The following is a 21,016-nucleotide window of genomic DNA, read 5'->3' as shown; positions in this document are numbered from 1 at the left end:
TGGGCCTGAGTAGCAGGCAGTTTACTTTGGGCACGCTTTTCATCCAAAATTTCAAATTCTGCCCCCTAACCTAGTGAAGTTAAAGATCTAAAAGTAATGGAACATCTAAAGGTTTTGAATATAGTAAAGTATCAAAAGTAAAAGTACAAGTATAAATCATTTAAAATGCCTTATATTAACCTCTACGGGCTAGGGGGCAGTATTGAGAATTTTGGAAAAAATATGTGCCCATTTTTAACTGCCTCCTACACCAACTCAGAAGCTAGAATATGCATATTATTGTTCAGGTTTGGATAGAAAACACCCTAAAGTTTCTAAAACTGTTTGAATGGTGTCTGTGAGTATAACATAACTCCTATGGCAGGCAAAAACCTTAGAAGGTTTCATGCAGGAAGTACCCTGTCTGACAAGGTGTTGTTGTTCTTGCTTCTGTTTATTGAAGAGTCAGGATCTTAGCTGTAACGTGACAATTCCTAGGGCTCCAATAGGCTCTCAGAACCCGGGAAAAACCTGAACGATGACGAGGCAGCCTCAGGCTGAAACACAGAATCCCCTTTCCCAAGTGTCCCATCAGAGGACAATGGGATTAGGCGCGTGCGCGATTCGACCCCGTGCAGTATTTTCCTTCGGCTGTTTAGCTAATTGCAGATTCCCGGTCGGAATATTATCGCTTTTTTACGAGAATAATGGCATAAAAATGGATTTTAAACAGCGGTTGACATGCTTCGAAGTACGGTAATGGAATATGTAGAATTTTTTTGTCACGTTCTGCGCCATGCGCACGACCGTGATTTACCATTCTGATAGTGTCTAGAACGCACGAACAAAACGCCGCTGTTTGGATATAACGATGGATTATTTGGGACCAAACCTACATTTGTTATTGAAGTAGGAGTCCTGGGAGTGCATTCTGACGAAGAACAGGAAAGGTAAGACCATTTTTCTTATAGGAAATGTGATTTTGGTGAAGGCTAAACTGGGTGGGTGTCTAAATAGCTAGCCCGTGATGGCTGGGCTATGTACTTAGAATATTGCAAAATGTGCTTCATCCGAAAAGCTATTTTAAAATCGGACATATCGAGTGCATAGAGGAGTAATGTATCTATAATTCTTAAAATAATTGTTATGCTTTTTGTGAACGTTTATCGTGAGTAATTTAATAAATCGTTATTAAATTCCCCAGAAGTTTGCGGGGGGTATGCTTTTTCTGAACGTCACATGCTAATGTAAAAAGCTGGTTTTTGATATAAATATGAACTTGATTGAACAGACATGCATGTATTGTATAACATAATGTCCTAGGTGTGTCATCTGATGAAGATCATAAAAGGTTAGTGCTGCATTTAGCTGTGGTTTGGGTTTTTGTGACATTATATGCTAGCTTGAAAAATGGGTGTCTGATTATTTCTGGCTGGGCACTCTCCTGACATAATCTAATGTTTTGCTTTCGTTGTAAAGCCTTTTTGAAATCGGACAGTGTGGTTAGATTAACGAGAGTCTTGTCTTCAAATAGCTGTAAAATAGTCATATGTTTGAAAAGTGGAAGTTTTCGGATTTTAGAGGAGTTTGTATTTCGCGCCCCGCTCATCATTGGATATTGGAGCAGACGTTCCGCTAGCGGAACATCTAGATGTAAGTCTAACCACACTGTCCGATTTCAAAAAGGCTTTACAGCGAAAGCAAAACATTAGATTTTGTCAGCAGAGTACCCAGCCAGAAATAATCAGACACCCATTTTTCAAGCTAGCATATAATGTCACAAAAAACAAAACCACCGCTAAATGCAGCACTAACCTTTGATTATCTTCATCAGATGACACACCTAGGACATTATGTTATACAATACATGCATGTCTGTTCAATCAAGTTCATATTTATATAAAAAAACAGCTTTTTACATTAGCATGTGACGTTCAGAACTAGCATTCCCACCGAACACTTCCGGTGAATTTACTAAATTACTCACGATAAACGTTCACAAAAAGCATAACAGTTATTTTAAGAATTATAGATACAGAACTCCTCTATGCACTCGATATGTCCGATTTTAAAATAGCTTTTCGGATGAAGCACATTTTGCAATATTCTAAGTACATAGCCCAGCCATCACGGGCTAGCTATTTAGACACCCACCCAGTTTAGCCTTCACCAAAATCACATTTCCTATAAGAAAAATGGGCTTACCTTTCCTGTTCTTCGTCAGAATGCACTCCCAGGACATCTACTTCAATAACAAATGTTGGTTTGGTCCCAAATAATCCATCGTTATGTTCCATCAACGACGTTTTGTTCGTGCGTTCTAGACACTATCAGAATGGTAAATCACGGTCGCGCGCATGGCGCAGAAAGTGACAAAAAAATTCTAAATCTTCCATTACCGTACTTCGAAGCATGTCAACTGCTGTTTAAAATAAATTTTTATGCAATTTATCTCATAGAAAAGCGATAATATTCCGACTGGGAATCTGCATGTCTGTAAACTGAGGGAAAAACCGAAAGACGGGGGCGGGGCAGGTCAAGCGCCTAAGCCTTTCTCCACTGATAGACCACTCAGCAAAAGCGCTCGTGTGTTTCAGCCAGGGCTTTGAATTACGTCATTCCTGTTTTTCCCGGGCTCTGAGAGCCCATTGGAGACGTGGGAAGTGTCACGTAACAGCAGAGATCCCTTGTAATAGATAGAGAGAATCAACAAGGGCAAGAAATGTTCAGACAGGGTACTTCCTGAACAGAACCTTCTCAGGTTTTTGCCTGCCATAGGAGTTCTGTTATACTCACAGACACCATTCAAACAGTTTTAGAAACTTGGAGTGTTTTCTATCCAAAGCTAATAATTATATGCATATTCTAGTTTCTGGGCAGGACTAATAATCAGATTAAATCGGGTACGTTTTTTATCCAGCCGTGAAAATACTGCCCCCTAGTCATAAGAGGTTAACACTTGGTAGACTATATAACTTAAACATCCATGGTGGAGACATTAACACTTGGTAGACTATATAACTTAAACATCCATGGTGGTGACATTAACACTTGGTAGACTATATAACTTAAACATCCATGGTGGAGACATTAACACTTGGTAGACTATATAACTTAAACATCCATGGTGGAGACATTAACACTTGGTAGAATATATAACTTAAACATCCATTGTGGTGACATTAACACTTGGTAGAATATATAACTTAAACATCCATGGTGGAGACATTAACACATGGTAGACTATATAACTTAAACATCCATGGTGGAGACATTAACACTTGGTAGACTATATAACTTAAACATCCATGGTGGAGACATTAACACTTGGTAGACTATATAACTTAAACATCCATGGTGGAGACATTAACACATGGTAGACTATATAACTTAAACATCCATGGTGGAGACATTAACACTTGGTAGACTATATAACTTAAACATCCATGGTGGTGACATTAACACTTGGTAGACTATATAACTTAAACATCCATGGTGGAGACATTAACACTTGGTAGACTATATAACTTAAAGATCCATGGTGGAGACATTAACACTTGGTAGAATATATAACTTAAACATCCATGGTGGAGACATTAACACTTAGTAGAATATATAACTTAAACATCCATGGTGGTGACATTAACTTTTTCATAATGATCCAGATGTTTTTTTCTAGAAGCTTGTTGGTGTAGACCAGCTTGTTGTTGTCATTGTCTTCATCACAGTTGTCCCTGTTGTGTAGTATGGTGGCAAAACTGTTGTAACAATGTTTATCTAGTGTACCAATGTATTTAATTAAAGTCTCTAACAATGTATCTATGTATTTTATTAAAGTCTGTTATAATGTTTATCCAGTGTATCTATGTATTTAATTAGTCTGTTATAATGTTTATCCAGTGTATCTATGTATTTAACTAAAGTCTGTTATAATGTTATCCAGTGTATCTATGTATTTAATTACTCTGTTATAATGTTTATCCAGTGTATCTATGTATTTAACTAAAGTCTGTTATAATGCGTATCCAGTGTATCTATATATTTAATTAGTCTGTTTTAATGTTTATCCAGTGTATCTATATATTTAATTAGCCTGTTATAATGTTTATCCAGTGTATCTATGTATTTAATTAAAGTCTGTTATAATGTTAATCCAGTGTATCTATGTATTTAACTAAAGTCTGTAATAATGTTTATCCAGTGTATCTATGTATTTAATTAGTCTGTTATCATGTTTATCCAGTGTATCTATGTATTTAATTCGTCTGTTATAATGTTTATCCAGTGTATCTATGTATTTAATTAGTCTGCTATAATGTTTATCCAGTGTATCTATGTATTTAATTAGTCTGTAATAATGTTTATCTAGTGTATCTATGTATTTAATTAGTCTGTAATAATGTTTATCCAGTGTATCTATGTATTTAATTAGTCTGTAATAATGTTTATCTAGTGTATCTATGTATTTAATTAGTCTGTAATAATGTTTATCCAGTGTATCTATGTATTTAATTAGTCTGTAATAATGTTTATCTAGTGTATCTATGTATTTAATTAGTCTGTTATAATGTTTATCCAGTGTATCTATGTATTTAATTAAAGTCTGTAATAATGTTTATCCAGTGTATCTATGTATTTAATTAGTCTGTTATAACGTTTATCCAGTGTATCTATGTATTTAATTAAAGTCTGTAATAATGTTTATCCAGTGTATCTATGTATTTAATTAAAGTCTGTAATAATGTTTATCCAGTGTATCTATGTATTTAATTAGTCTGTTATAATGTTTATCCAGTGTATCTATGTATTTAACTAAAGTCTGTTATAATGTTTATCCAGTGTATCTATGTATTTAATTAGTCTGTTACAATGTTTATCCAGTGTATCTATGTATTTAATTAAAGTCTGTAATAATGTTTATCCAGTGTATCTATGTATTTAATTAAAGTCTGTTATAATGTTTATCCAGTGTATCTATGTATTTAATTAAAGTCTGTAATAATGTTTATCCAGTGTATCTATGTATTTAATTAGTCTGTTATAATGTGTATCCAGTGTATCTATGTATTTAATTAGTCTGTAATAATGTTTATCCAGTGTATCTATGTATTTAATTAAAGTCTGTTATAACGTTTATCCAGTGTATCTATGTATTTAATTAAAGTCTGTTATAATGTTTATCCAGTGTATCTATGTATTTAATTAAAGTCTGTATTAATGTTTATCCATTGTATCTATGTATTTAATTAGTATGTTATAATGTTTATCCAGTGTATCTATGTATTTAATTAAAGTCTGTTATAATGTTTATCCAGTGTATCTATGTATTTAACTAGTCTGTTATAATGTTTATCCAGTGTATCTATGTATTTAATTAGTCTGTTATAATGTTTATCCAGTGTATCTATGTATTTAATTAGTCTGTTATAATGTTTATCCAGTGTATCTATGTATTTAACTAAAGTCACATGATGTACTGATGAGACCTGCTCCCCCTGCTAGAACACTTCCCCTTTGTCTACATGACTGACTCATGGTTCTGGACTCACAGCCAAATGCTGTTTCTCCATATCCTGTTATTTACTGTAACATATCCTGTTATTTAGTAGACTGAGCTAAGCTGTGAGAGACGAGCAAGACAAATGGTTGTGGTTCTTTTTAGAAACAGTGTAGAGATAATGAGCATTGAGAAAGGTCGTGACATTTCTCCACAAGACCTCACCACAGGATATCCGCAGTTTCTCTGTTCCATAGTCCTGTGTTCATATTTCTGTTATTCACCCAATGTTCACAGGTCTGATGAACACACAAAATTATTGGGTTTTTAAAACAATACAGCCACAACAATGTACGTAAAAATGATTAATACTTAAATGTTAGATGTTGACTTATATCAATTACAAGCAATATAGACAGCATACATGGTTAATATTTGCTAATTATCTCTGTTAGATCACATTCATCAGTAAAGCGCTATTCATTTTGTTTTATGTCAATTTTGTAATGAAAAATTGATCATAATCAAGACATTGGTGGAATAAATCATGTTTATCTTGAACAAATATAAATGAAACAAGGTTTTCATCACTATTGATGTGTATTGCTTTGAACTGAACAAATTGGAAGGACAAATTGTGTTTTATACAGTGTTTTATGATGAGCCCCATTGAACACAAATTGATTCCGGTCTACACACCACATGAGGGACAGAGTTTTACTGTGTGTGTGTTGCAAATGTATTTCTCATATTTCCATCAGATTACAAGGGCACAAAAACAATTTGAAAACAAATATAATATTGACAAGCTCCCCTATCTGTGTGACCTGTTGTGATGAGAACAGGGTAACCAGTGGAGAACAAACACCACAGTAAATAAAACCTAGGACTAGATTTATCACTTTAGTTCATTTCCCTTGACATTTGTACTTCTACTTTTTGTACACACAGCTCACACTCTCCTACACACACCAGCTGGCTGAGAGGGCCCTAGTGGAGCCAGCTGGCTGAGAGGGCCCTAGTGGAGCCGGCTGGCTGAGAGGGCCCTAGTGGAGCCGGCTGGTTGAGAGGGCCCTAGTGGAGCCATCTGACTGGTTGTGTAAGTAAGTGTAAGTAGTTGAATTAGTCTGTGAGCTACTTGTATTGATTTATAGACTATTTTATAGTTAATTTACAGTGTATTGACCAACGGCCTGTACAGGTCCGGACTGAATCTTTTGAAACTGTTTAATGTTAACTGTTTGTTTATTTCACTTGCTTTGGCAATGTTAACATATGTTTCCCATGCCAATAAAGCCCCTTTGAATTGAATTGAGAGGGGGGGTGGGGGTGGATGAGAAATGAACATCAACATGACCTTTCATGAGAAGTCTGTAATGAAAAGATATTCAGTTGACTGCATGTTAGTCTGTCAGCCCTATCTCTGTTGAACCTCCCTTTCCTCCCCTTATCTCTACCTCTCCACTACTATCTCCTCTGTCCTCCCCACCCCTCTCTGCTCCTCTCTCTCGTTCTCTCTCAATTCAATTCAGTTCAACTGAAGGGCTTTATTGGCATGGGAAACATATGTTAACATTGCCAAAGCAAGTGAAGTAAATAATAAACAAAGTGAAATAAACAATAACATTAAAAGTAAACATTACACTTCCAAAAGTTCCAAAAGAATAAAGACATTTCAAATGTCATATTAAGATACAAAAGGGAAACAAAATAAACCTAAATATGGGATGTATTTACAGTGGTGTTTGTTCATCACTGGTTGCCCTTTTCTTGTGGCAAAAGGTCACACATCTTGCTGCTGTGATGGTACTGTGGTATTTCATCCAATAGATATGGGTGTTTATCATAATTGGGTTTGTCTTTAAATTCTTTGTGGATCTGTGGAATCTGAGGGAAACGTGTCTCTAATATGGTCGTACATTGGGCAGGAGGTTAGGAAGTGCAGCTCAGTTTCCACCTCATTTTGTGGGCAGTGTGCACATAGCCTGTCTTCTCTTGAGAGCCAGGTCTGCCTACGGCGACCTTTCTCAATAGCAAGGCTATGCTCTGTGTCTTTACATAGTCAAAGCTTTCTTTAAGTTTGGGTCAGTCACAGTAGTCAGGAATTCTGCCATTGTGTACTCAATGTTTAGGGCCAAATAGCATTCTAGTTTCATAGCCATAGAGACAGATACAATCAATCATTGACACACTGAATATACAACAGTCAGATGCATGACACCATCACCAATGTTTCCTTAATTAAACTTTTTACGGCACTGAGCAGACTTCAGGTCTGCTGAGCTCAAACTTGAACATTGTGAAAATTCTGTGCAACTTCCAGTGTGTGTTTAATGTGAACACTGAGGCTGTTTACCCTTTAAGTTACAGTTAACAGTGGACAAGTAGGCTACTATGGCTATTTGATCATAATGTAGGCCTACCAGAGTGACCTACCATCAAAAACAACAGAGAAAATGCTTCTCATAACATTTTAACATGGAAACAGCTGTTCTATCATTCAGCCTACAGTAGCAGCCAATGTGTGGTGTTTAATATAGGCCTACATTCCATGAGACTTTTGAAAAAAAACATGCAGGGCTTGACATTAACCTGTTTATATACTTCTCCTTCAGGTAAGCTGGTGACTGAAAATGCTGTTGTGTTTGATGCAAGCTTATGCAAGTGTGTCCCAAAATACAACACTGCCCCTTTAAGACAAAAATCTTTTTACCTGACTGGATTTTCAAAGAGTCTAGAAATGTACCTGGTTTGTAGGAAGTAATCACTCCCCTATTGCTGACTACAAATGATGTATAACTGGGCTAATAACTCACCAACTAGTAAAGGATATGAACAAAATGTGCACACATGCAGCTCTCTCTTTGATCTCGTAATAAGTGGATGTACTCAGGACCACAGCTGTAAACACAATCCAGTTCAAAGCAAATGGAACACATCCATACATGACAATAGTCTATTTGCATGTAGGTCTACTGCAGCTCTGATTGGTTCTGCAGCACCGGTCTGTGTAGAGGGGGTAAGCAGAGGGGGGGTTGGGATGGGGTTGAGGGAGGGTAAGCAGAGGGGGGGTTGGGATGGGGCTGAGGGAGGATAAGCAGAGGGGGGGTTGGGATGGGCTGAGGGAGGATAAGCAGAGGGGGGGTTGGGATGGAGCTGAGGGAGGATAAGCAGAGGGGGGGGTTGGGATGGGGCTGAGGGAGGGTAAGCAGAGGGGGGGTTGGGATGGGGCTGAGGGAGGGTAAGCAGAGGGGGGGGTTGGGATGGGGCTGAGGGAGGGTAAGCAGAGGGGGGGTTGGGACGGAGCTGAGGGAGGGGTAAGCAGAGGGGGGGTTGGGACGGGGTTGAGGGAGGGTAAGCAGAGGGGGGGTTGGGACGGGGCTGAGGGAGGGTAAGCAGAGGGGGGGTTGGGATGGGGCTGAGGGAGGGTAAGCAGAGGGGGGGGTTGGGATGGAGCTGAGGGAGGGTAGGCAGAGGGGGGGGTTGGGATGGGGTTGAGGGAGGGTAGCAGAGGGGGGGTTGGGATGGGGCTGAGGGAGGGTAAGCTGAGGGGGGGTTGGGATGGGGCTGAGGGAGGGTAAGCAGAGGGGGGGTTGGGATGGGGTTGAGGGAGGGTAAGCAGAGGGGGGGTTGGGATGGCGTTGAGGGAGGGTAAGCAGAGGGGGGGTTGGGATGGGGCTGAGGTAGGGTAAGCAGAGGGGGGGTTGGGATGGGGTTGAGGGAGGGTAAGCATGTGGCTGAGGGAGGGTAAGCAGAGGGGGGTTTGGGATGGGGCTGAGGGAGGGTAAGCAGAGGGGGGGTTGCACAAATAGAACTGACATCTTAACAGAACCACATGACAACATAATTGATCGCTGAGGAACATTCACCACGTGCATACTGTCAAGCTGAATTACACATAAACAAACAACTAATAAATAAACAAGGAACTCAACAACAGGGGTAGCCAGTCAATGATCACATGATGATGGGACAAGGAGGATAAGAAGTGGAGATAAAGAAAAAAAGGATTTAGGAAGAACGAAAATAAAAAAGCTATTTACTCTGAAGTCAGGCTCTGACTGGTCATGGAGGGGGGGTGTGAAGGAGGGAGTGGGGGGGGGCGTGAAGGAGGGAGTGGGGGAGAGGTGGGCGGGGTCTCACCCGGCGGAGCTGAGCATCGTTGACAAATGTTCGCCTGCCCCCTCTTCTTCAGGGACGAGGCCCTCAAGGTTTACGGACCGAAACCTCGGGAAGTGAGCAAAGACTTGTTGCCATGTACATAGTGTTTTATAGTGAGTGGTTGATCATGGAGGATTTAACTGGAGGCAGGTGGAAGTATATTGGTGTATAGAGGCCTGTTGTGGGGTTCAGGTTAAGGTAGAAGTGTATTGGTGTATAGAGGCCTGTTGTGGTGTTCAGGTTAAGGTAGAAGTGTATTGGTGTATATAGAGGCCTGTTGTGGTGTTCAGGTTAAGGTAGAAGTGTATTGGTGTATATAGAGGCCTGTTGTGGTGTTCAGGTTAAGGTAGAAGTATATTGGTATATAGAGGCCTGTTGTGGTGTTCAGGTTAAGGTAGAAGTATATTGGTATATAGAGGCCTGTTGTGGTGTTAAGGTAGAAGTATATTGGTATATAGAGGCCTGTTGTGGTGTTCAGGTTAAGGTAGAAGTGTATTGGTGTGTATAGAGGCCTGTCGGTGTTAGACTGGTATTGGTGTTGTCTAAGAGAGACGAAGGGAAGAACAGTGTGTACTGTGTGTGTAGAGGTCTATACAGACTGTGTGTATACATATAGGTCTATACAGACTGTGTGTATACATATAGGTGTATAGGGGTCTATAGAGACTGTGTGTATACATAGAGGTGTATAGGGGTCTATAGAGACTGTGTGTATACATATAGGTGTATAGGGGTCTATACAGACTGTGTGTATACATATAGGTGTATAGGGGTCTATAGAGACTGTGTGTATACATATAGGTGTATAGAGGTCTATAGAGACTGTGTATACATAGAGGTCTATAGAGACTGTGTGTATACATAGAGGTGTATAGAGGTCTATAGAGACTGTGTGTATACATAGAGGTCTATAGAGACTGTGTGTATACATAGAGGTCTATAGAGACTGTGTGTATACATAGAGGTGTATAGAGGTCTATAGAGACTGTGTATACATAGAGGTCTATAGAGACTGTGTGTATACATAGAGATGTATTGTCAGGTGTGTAGAGGTCTATACGTGTTGTGGAAGGGAAGGAGGAGAGGAACCTACCCCATCTTTTGTCAGGTGAGCGTAGACATGTAGTCTACTGTATGTATAGATAGGAATGTATTGTGGCTGTCCAAGAGAAGAGTTACATTGGTCAAAGAACAGGTTGGGCGGACTGTGTAACAAAGGACGACCACCCTCATCCAACAACATTTAAAAACGTTAAAAAAAGGAAGGAATATATACATCATTTTTATATATCGAAATATCTGGTTAAAAAACACTTTTGCAATGGTCTATAGTTGTCACAACAGCACCCTCTATAGGTGAGGGTGGGTTTTCACTGTGCTCTTGCACTCACCATAGAAACCTATGGGTACGACGCTGCCCAGGTGAGAATGAATACAGTCACAACCCCTACATTAGCAATTGACAGGCTGAAACGGTTTTGCTCGGTTAAAGCTAGCTTAGCCACTTCTTCGGCTAAACGTTGAGATAACTTTACCATCGTCTCTGTCTGCTATTGTTACTACTGGCATGGCTTGTCAATGACATGACAGCCTGGTTGATGGACAATGAAGAAGTTGCATTGGCTATGTAGGTCAGTGGTCCCCAATTACATTCAGCCACGGGACCATAATTATAAAAAAAGTGTCCACTGCAAACTGACCGCAACAACCCCAAACAGATATAATACTTGACAAAAACATAATAATTTCAAACCTTGATTACATTGAGATACGATGACGTGTCTCTCTATTTGCAGTATGTGTGGGAACACTTGGGAACAGATGTCCTACATTACAATCACTTTGAGCTGATAACCTGGCGATTTTATACTTGTTTATGTGCAACAACAAAAAAACTAAAAACTAAAATTACTTGGAGTGCAAAATAAAATCACCCGTGGGCTGAATTTGGCCTGCTGGCCCCCTATGTAGGTTATGTCCTGTTGTAGGTTGTGTCATGTTGTAGGTTGTATCATGTTGTAGGTTGTGTCATGTTGTAGGTGGTGTCATGTTGTAGGTTATGTCCTGATGTAGGTGGTGTCATGTTGTAGGTGGTGTCATGTTGTAGGTTATTGTCACGCCCTGACCTTAGAGAGCCTTTTTATTCTCTATTTTAGTTAGGTCAGGGTGTGACTAGGGTGGGTACTCTAGTTTTTTGTATTTCTATGTTGGCGTGGTATGGTTCCCCATCAGAGGCAGCTGCCTATCGTTGTCTCTGATTGGGGATCATATTTAGGCAGCCTTTTCCCACCTTTTGTTTGTGGGATATTAATATTGTATTGTAGCTTTAGAGTTGGATAATACTGGGACTGTAGGAGAGATGAGGGGTGGATAATACTGGGACTGTAGGAGAGATGAGGGGTGGATAATACTGGGACTGTAGGAGAGATGAGGGGTGGATAATACTGGGACTGTAGGAGAGATGAGGGGTGGATAATACTGGGACTGTAGGAGAGATGAGGGGTGGATAATACTGGGACTGTAGGAGAGATGAGGGGTGGATAATACTGGGACTGTAGGAGAGATGAGGGGTGGACAATACTGGGACTGTAGGAGAGATGAGGGGTGGATAATACTGGGACTGTAGGAGAGATGAGGGGTGGATAATACTGGGACTGTAGGAGAGATGAGGGGTGGATAATACTGGGACTGTAGGAGAGATGAGGGGTGGATAATACTGGGACTGTAGGAGAGATGAGGGGTGGATAATACTCTTCCCCTTTTCTCTCTCGCTCTCCTTTTCACTCCCTCCCTTTCTCCCCCTCTCTCTTTCTCTTTCTCTGCCCCCCTCCCCCCCTGACTCTCTCTCTCTGTTGAATAAAGTCAAGTGTCTCTTCACACTGCATACTCAATGCACACCTAAAGTACACACAGGGAGTTTAATCTAGCTTTGTTCTCAATACACACCTAAAGTACACACAGGGAGTTTAATCTAGTTTTGTTCTCAATACACAGCTAAAGTACACACAGGGAGTTTAATCTAGTTTTGTTCACCCTAAAACACATTAGCTAGCTAGCTGTTGAGATACAGTACAACAACCACTTGAGTAGTGAGTCTTGGAGTCAAACTACATACCACAATCTGTATGATGTGGGCTATACTCGGGCTTGTCTTAGGACAGTAAGTTGGTGGTTGGAGACATCCCTCTAGTGGTGTGGGGGCTGTGCTTTGGCAAAGTGGGTGGGGTTATATCCTGCCTGTTTGGTCCTGTCCGGGGGTATCATCGGATGGGGCCACAGTGTCTTCTGATCCCTCCTGTCTCAGGCTCCAGTATTTATGCTGCAGTAGTTTATGTGTTGGGGGGCTAGGGTCAGTCTGTTACATCTGGAGTATTTCTCTTGTCTTATTCGGTGTCCTGTTTGAATTTAAATATGCTCTCTCTAATTCTCTCTTTCTCTTTTTCTTTCTTTCTTTCTTTCTTTCTTTCTTTCTTTCTCTCGGAGGACTTGAGCCCTAGGACCATGCCTCAGGACTACCTGGCATGATGACTCCTTGCTGTCCCCAGTCCACCTGGCCGTGCTGCTGCTCCAGTTTCAGCTGTTCTGCCTGCGGCTATGGAACCCTGACCTGTTCACCGGACGTGCCTGTTGGACCCTCGACAACTACTATGATTATTATTATTTGACCATGCTGGTCATTTATGAACATTTTAACATCTTGACCATGTTCTGTTATAATATCCACCCGGCACAGCCAGAAGAGGACTGGCCACCCCTCATAGCCTGGTTCCTCTCTAGGTTTCTTCCTAGGTTTTGGCCTTTCTAGGGAGTTTTTCCTAGGGAGTTTTTCCTAGCCACCGTGCTTCTTTCACATGCATTGCTTGCTGTTTGTGGTTTTAGGCTGGGTTTCTGTACAGCACTTTGAGATATCAGCTGATGTACGAAGGGCTATATAAATACATTTGATTTGATTTGATTTGATGGAGGGAGGGAGGTAAAGGAGGAGGGAAGGGAGGGAGATGGAGGGAGGGAGGTACAGTCATCACAATGACCTCCAGATCATTAGCTGAGTCATTAACTAGGACTGCTGATAATATGTCATTATGATGAATGTGAAGGCAGGTGTGTGTTCATTGGTTCTGAGCTATCAGCTGGATAAGATAAGGAGAGGGGGAGGGTACACACACACACACACACACAGAGTATACCTCTATACTTCTATCACTACACACACCACTCCTGGGGCCCCTATACCTCTATACCCCATACCCCTATACCCCTGTACCCCTGTACCCCTGTACCTTTATACCCCTATACCTTTATACCCCTATACCTCTATACTCCTATACCTCTATCCCCCTATACCTCTATCCCCATATACCCTGTACCCCTGTACATTTATACCCCTATACCTTTATACCCCTATACCTCTATACTCCTATACCTCTATCCCCCTATACCTCTATCCCCATATACCCCTGTACCCCTGTACATTTATACCCCTATACCTTTATACCCCTATACCTCTATACTCCTATACCTCTATCCCCCTATACCTCTATCCCCATATACCCCTATACCCCTGTACCTTTATACCCCTATACCTTTATACCCCTATACCTCTATACTCCTATACCTCTATCCCCCTATACCTCTATCCCCATATACCTCTGTACCACTATACCTCTATACTCCTATACCTCTATCCCCATATACCTCTGTACCACTATACCTCTATACTCCTATACCTCTATCCCCATTGTCACAGGCCGGCTCATAGCCTGTGGCAAAAATGAGGGGACACGAACAACAGGTATAGGCCAATCAAAAAGGTTCTTTATTATAAACCAAAAACTATTAACTTTAAACAAAGAAAAAGGAATGAGGTGTGGAAATGTCATAATGTAGGGAGAGAGAGAGAGAGAGAGAGAGAGAGAGAGAGAGAGAGAGAGAGAGAGAGAGAGAGAGAGAGGTTAGTGAAGCAGTTTAAATACCCTGAGCCCAGGTGGCTCCAATCACTAACGACCCTCCTCTGCCTGCAGGAGGAACCTCTATACCTCTATACCCATATACCTCTATACCTCTATACCCCTATACCTTTATACCCCTATACCTCTATACCCCTATACCTCTATACCCCTATACCTTTATACCCCTATACCTCTATACCTTTATACCCCTATACCTTTATACCTCTATACCTCTATACCTCTATACCCCTATACCTCTATACCCATATACCTCTATACCTCTATACCCCTATACCTTTATACCCCTATACCTCTATACCTCTATACCCCTATACCTCTATACCCATATATCTCTATACCTCTATACATCTATACCTCTATAACCCTATACCTCTATACCCCTATACCTCTATACCCCTATACCTCTATACGCCAAAGGATGTCCTTTGGGTGGTGGATCATTCTTGAAACACACAGGAAATTGTTGAGTGTGAAAACCCAGCAGCATTGCAGTTCTTGACACAAACCGGTGTGTCTGGCACCATTTACCATATCCTGTTCAAAGGCACTTAAATATGTTGTCTTGCCCATTAACCCTCTGAATGACATATACAATCCATGTCTCAATTGTCTCAAGGCTTAAAAATCATTCTTTAATATGTCTCCTCCCCTTCATCTACACTGATTGAAGTGGATTTAACAAGTGACATCAAAAAGGGATCATAACTTTCACTTGGATTCACCTGGGCTCCCGAGGCACTGCATCTTAGTGCTAGAGGAGTCACTACAGACCCTGGTTCGATTCCAGGCTGTATCACAACCAGCCGTGATTGGGAGTCCCATAGGGTGGCGCACAATTGGCCCAGCTTTGTCTGCGTTAGGGTTTGGCTGGGGTAGGCCGTCATTGAAAATAAGAATTTGTTCTTAACTTACCTTACTAGATAAATAAAGGTTAAATAAAATGTCAAAGGTGTTCATAATGTTTTGTCAACTCAGTGTATAAGTTGGGGGGAGGTGGGGATCAGCTTTAATAGGGCAAATAGATTGGGGCTTCCATTAATGTAATTGTCTGCATCATTTCCAACCCTCCATATATATATCTTTTAACATATCTTTTTAAATAGATTTTCCTTTATTATTTTCCTCTAAGTTTACACAAGGTTCAGATAAACTAACTATATAGACAGTATTATTTGTAGACTTCTGTAATGCATTGAAACATGATTCTGTCTGTGTTGTCATAAGGTATAATTAGTCTGGTTGAACAGCTATACCAACACCTCTCCTCTCACTCTTTAGGAATGTCTCTCAGTAGTTTTCCTACGGCAGCGTCCTCCCTGACTTTGTGTGTTTGTGCGTTAGTGTGTGTGTGCGCGTGCCATCTTCATACCACGCAATCATGTGAAGATCTGAGTCGAGATATCACGGTTCAGGTCTGTCCTACACCATACTGTCTGTCCTACACCATACTGTCTGTCCTACACCATACTGTCTGTCCTACACCATACTGTCTGTCCTACACCATACTGTCAGTCCTACACCATACTGTCTGTCCTACACCATACTGTCTGTTTTACACCATACTGTCTGTCCTACACCATACTGTCTGTCCTACACCATACTGTCTGTCCTACACCATACTGTCAGTCCTACACCATACTGTCTGTCCTACACCATACTGTCTGTCCTACACCATACTGTCTGTCCTACACCATACTGTCTGTCCTACACCATACTGTCTGTTTTACACCATACTGTCTGTCCTACACCATACTGTCTGTCCTGCACTATACAGTCTGTTTTACACCATACTGTCTGTCCTATACCATACTGTCTGTCCTATACCATACTGTCTGTCCTACACCATACTGTCTGTTTTACACCATACTGTCTGTCCTACACCATACTGTCTGTCCTGCACTATACAGTCTGTCCTACTTCATACTGTCTGTCCTACACTATACAGTCTGTCCTACTTCATACTGTCTGTCCTATACCATACTGTCTGCCCTACACCATAATGTCTGTCCTGCACCATACTGTCTGTTTTACACTATACTGTCTGTCCTACACCATACTGTCTGTCCTACACCATACTGTCTGTTCTACACCATACTGTCTAGATATCATGTACAGCTCTGTCCTACACCATACTGTCTGTCCTACACCATACTATCTGTCCTACACCATAATGTCTGCCCTACACCATATTGTCTGTCCTACACCATACTGTCTGTTTTACACCATACTGTCTGTCCTACACCATACTGTCTGTTTTACACCATACTGTCTGTCCTACACCATACTGTCTGTCCTACACCATAATGTTTGCCCTACACCATATTGTCTGTCCTACACCATACTGTCTGTTATACACCATATTGTCTGTCCTACACCATACTGTCTGTTTTACACCATACTGTCACACAGAGAACACAAACACAGGTGGCTCTGCTCAGTTCAACATCAACTCAGTTCAATATATTTATTGTCTATGTAGTGTCGGACCAACCGACTCTTGTTTTTGGCGTTCACAATGAACGTAACGATGTTACAAACACAATGCACGTTGTACAGCAGATTGAAAGTGATCGGGTCCATTACATGTCACTCAACATGAAACAGTGAAATCATTTCCAGCCCTGTGGGAGGAGTCCGACTTGACACCCTATTCCCTTTACAGGGCATTACTTTAGACCATTTTCCAATATGTTTACATCCGTCTATTTAATACGGTATCTGTTGGAGGTGGTACGGATTGTTATGCTTTGATCATGTCCAATCTGTTGGTGTTTCAAATCAAAACAACATGTTGGGAGAACGTTGGGAGTTGGGTTTCCCTGTAAGGTAAGGCTAATTGACATCATTTGAGTAAATTGGAGGTGTACCTGTGGATGTATTTCAATGGCCTACCTTCAAACTCAGTGCATCTTTGCTTGCCGTCATGGGAAAATCTAAAGAAATCAGCCAAGACCTCAGAAAAGAATTGTAGACCTCCACAAGTCTGGTTCATCCTTGAGATAAATTTCCAAACTCCTGAAGGTACCACATTCATCTGTACAAACAACAGTACGCAAGTATAAACACCATTGGACCATGCAGACGTCATACTGCTCAGGAAGGAGACGCGTTCTGTCTCCTAGAGATGAACATACTTTGGTGCGAAAAGTGCAAATAAATCCCAGAACAACAGCAAAGGACCTTGTGAAGATGCTGGAGGAAACAGGTACAAAAGTATCTATATCCACAGTAAAACGAGTCCTATATCAACATAACCTGAAAGGCCGCTCAGCAAGGAAGAAGCCACTGCTCCAAAACCGCCATAAAAAAGCCAGGCTATGGTTTGCAACTGCAGATGGGGACAAAGATCGTACTTTTTGGAGAAATGTCCTCTGCTCTGATGAAACAAAAATAGAACTGTTTGGGCATAATGACCATCGAAATGATTGGAGGAAAAAGGGGGACGCTTGCAAGCTGAAGAACCGTGAAGAACAAGGGTGGCAGCATCATGTTGTGGGGGTGCTTTGCTGCAGGAGGGACTGGTGCTCTTCACAAAAGGAAGGGAAATTATATGGATATATTGAAGCAAAATCTCAAGACATCAGTCAGGAAGTTAAAGCTTGGTCACAAATGGGTCTTCCAAATGGACAATGACCCCAAGCATGCTTCCAAAGTTGTGGCAAAATGGCTTAAGGACAACAAAGGTATTGGAGTGGCCATCACAAAGCCCTGACCTCAATCCTATAGAAAATTTGTGGGCAGAACTGAAAAAGTGTGTGCGAGCAAGGAGGCCTACAAACCTGACTCAGTTACACTTATTTTGGGAAACTTGTGGAAGGCTACCCGAAACGTTTGACCCAAGTTAAAAAATGTATAGACAATGCTACCAAATACTAATTGAGTGTATGTAAACTTCTGAACCACTGGGAATGTGACAAAAGAAATAAAAGCTTAAATAATTCATTCTCTCTACTATTATTCTGACATTTCACATTCTTAAAATAAAGTGGTGATCCTAACTGACCTAAGACAGGGAATTTTCACTGTGATTAAATGTCAGGAATTGTGAAAAACTGAGTTTAAATGTATTTGGCTAAGGTGTATGTAAACTTCCCACTTCAACTCTATTTCCCTCAGATTACACAGATACACAAAGAATTTGAAAACAAACCCAATTTGGATAAACTCCCATATCTATTGGGGGAAATACCACAGTGTGAAATCACAGCAAGATTTGTGACCTGTTGCCACAAGAAAAGGGCAACCAGTGAAGAACAAACACCATTATAAATACAACATATATTTATGTTTATTTACTCTCTTAACAGAGAGTACACAGTGGCAGAATAGCTGACCACTGTGCCTGATCCCAAATTAAGAAAATCCTTGACTATGTACAAACAAATCAAACATCAAACTCCCATATCTGTTAGGCAAAGTACTGCAGTGTGTAATCACACTAGATTTGTGGCCTGTTGCCTTGAGAAAGGGACAACCAGAGGAGCACAACCAACATTACAACCTATATTTATCTGTTTATTTATCTTCACACGTCAACTATTTGACATTGTTACAACACTGTACGTAGACATAATATAACACATTTTATCAGTGTAATGTTTAGTAAAGTTTCCCTTGTTTATTTCCCTTGTGTTTAGTGTTTTTTCCCTAAACACGTGTCCCATGCCAACAAACCCTTTGAGAAAGTAGAAAGAGAGAGAGAGAGATACACATTGAGATAATCAAAAGATAAGTATCCACCTGTTTCAAATAAAAACATATTTCTTAGTATCTACATTCAATTGATAACAGAGAAAAACAAAGATGCTCAAAACAAGATACTATCGTCTTTCACTTTTATCTCGATGGAAAAGTACAGTTATTTCCCCAGCATTTACATACAACAGAGACATTGTATTACGAACCAAGTTAACCTAGTTCAGTTGTAATTGGCACCTGTGGGTTTAAATTGGGCTGTGCTGGGTAAACCGAGGCATGCAATTCTCTTTAAGCTATTCTGGGGAGGTATGTATTCGCTGTTACATAACCCCTTGCAGTCTACTGCCAAGACACGCAGCTCTAACAACACACGGAAGGAGTACACACACACACACACTTACATACACACACGTGAACTCAATGCACCCACACACACACACCTTTTTAACAATGCAAATGGAATCACAAGCACACAGGTAGATTACACATGCACACAACCCACACACATCTGTGACAACACAAATGAAGTCAACCTACACAACACACACAAACTCAGAAAACATACAACACACACGTTTCTCTGTCCGTACAGCATCTTACTGTCAGTCAGATGAACCACATTGACATTTCAGCAATAAGATAAAACACACTGTAGTCTACAGCAGCAGCATCTAGGGGAAGTATAATAAATATCATAAACGTATACATACCTAAATGAATAACAGATAACGTGTTGTCCCAAATAGTGTTGCAGGTCTGTCAGTCTGTCTGTCAGTTCAGTCTGTTCAGGGTATTCACATAAACCTGGGCAGTCTCTCACAGTCTTTCTTTCTATCTCTCTATCTCTCTTTCTGTCACTGGTTCTTTCTGTCACGAGTCCTTGTTGTGGGCTAAACAGCCCGGATAGACGGATGGATGAATGGATAGACGGATGGATGGATGAAGGAGGATTAAAAAAACCAACAGAGTGGTGACAGACAGATCTCAGTCACAGAGGAAGATAAGAACAGAACAGCAACAGGTGTAAGTCTGTCTAGGTGTTAAGGTGAAGAGAGGTCTGGAGCTGTGAGGAAGGAAAGAACACTCTAGAATGATTGTGTTCTCCCTCCTGCCGTTATAAACTCCAGGGGAGGTGGAGGGGGAGTGTCATATGTCACAAAGTGCAGGAAGCTGCCAGCAACTGCTCTGATTGGTGGCTGCATCAATTTCCTTGCAGGTGCTCGGTCAATAACGACCCAGTGGAATATATTGTGATGCGCCCAAATTGTCACACAAAACCCACATGTTGTTAAATTAGACGGCTGGAAAAAGAAATTGTTGTTCTCTCTCTCTCTCTCTCTCTCTCTCTCTCTCTTTCTCTCTCTCTTTCTCTCTCTCTCTCTCTCTCTCTCTCTCTCTCTTTCTCTCTCTCTCATAACTCTTCGTGTTGTTGTTTGTTTAGTGTTTTCCAATTTTCCCAGAAGTGGTTCGATTCTATCGATTTTAAATTCATTGAGCTGGTTTCTGACGTCTGCTTGACATGTTTAGATTTGATAGGGAAGTTGAAAGGTCAATATACTGTAGGCTTTCTACTGCCAAGTTTACTCCTTCGCTATCTCAGTGAAACTTTTCTCCAGGAAGTTGTCTAAACGGTATTTCATTTGTTGTTGCCTAATTGTTGTTTGGTAGGTTGCTATACTACTTTCCTTCCAGGAGCGAACAGTATGTTGGG

The 21,016-nt window shown here is 40.8% G+C and overlaps 1 protein-coding gene and 1 pseudogene across 1 annotated transcript in view; both read right to left on the bottom strand.

The window, feature by feature from the left end:
* LOC115187372 (high affinity choline transporter 1) overlaps positions 1-20,390 on the bottom strand; it is a 301,018-nt gene extending 280,628 nt beyond the window's left edge. Inside the window, exon 1 of the mRNA XM_029746442.1 lies at positions 20,016-20,390. The gene's annotated coding sequence lies outside the window, so the exon portion shown is untranslated. The remainder of the gene's footprint in view (positions 1-20,015) is intronic.
* Positions 1-21,016, bottom strand: part of LOC115187368 (deleted in malignant brain tumors 1 protein-like) — a 153,131-nt pseudogene that overhangs the window by 101,418 nt on the left and 30,697 nt on the right.

The sequence above is a fragment of the Salmo trutta genome, unplaced genomic scaffold (assembly GCF_901001165.1).
Source record: "Salmo trutta unplaced genomic scaffold, fSalTru1.1, whole genome shotgun sequence".
Taxonomy (NCBI): domain Eukaryota; kingdom Metazoa; phylum Chordata; class Actinopteri; order Salmoniformes; family Salmonidae; genus Salmo; species Salmo trutta.
Note: the sequence above shows the minus strand (reverse complement) of the source record. Positions and strands in the feature narration are given on the sequence as shown.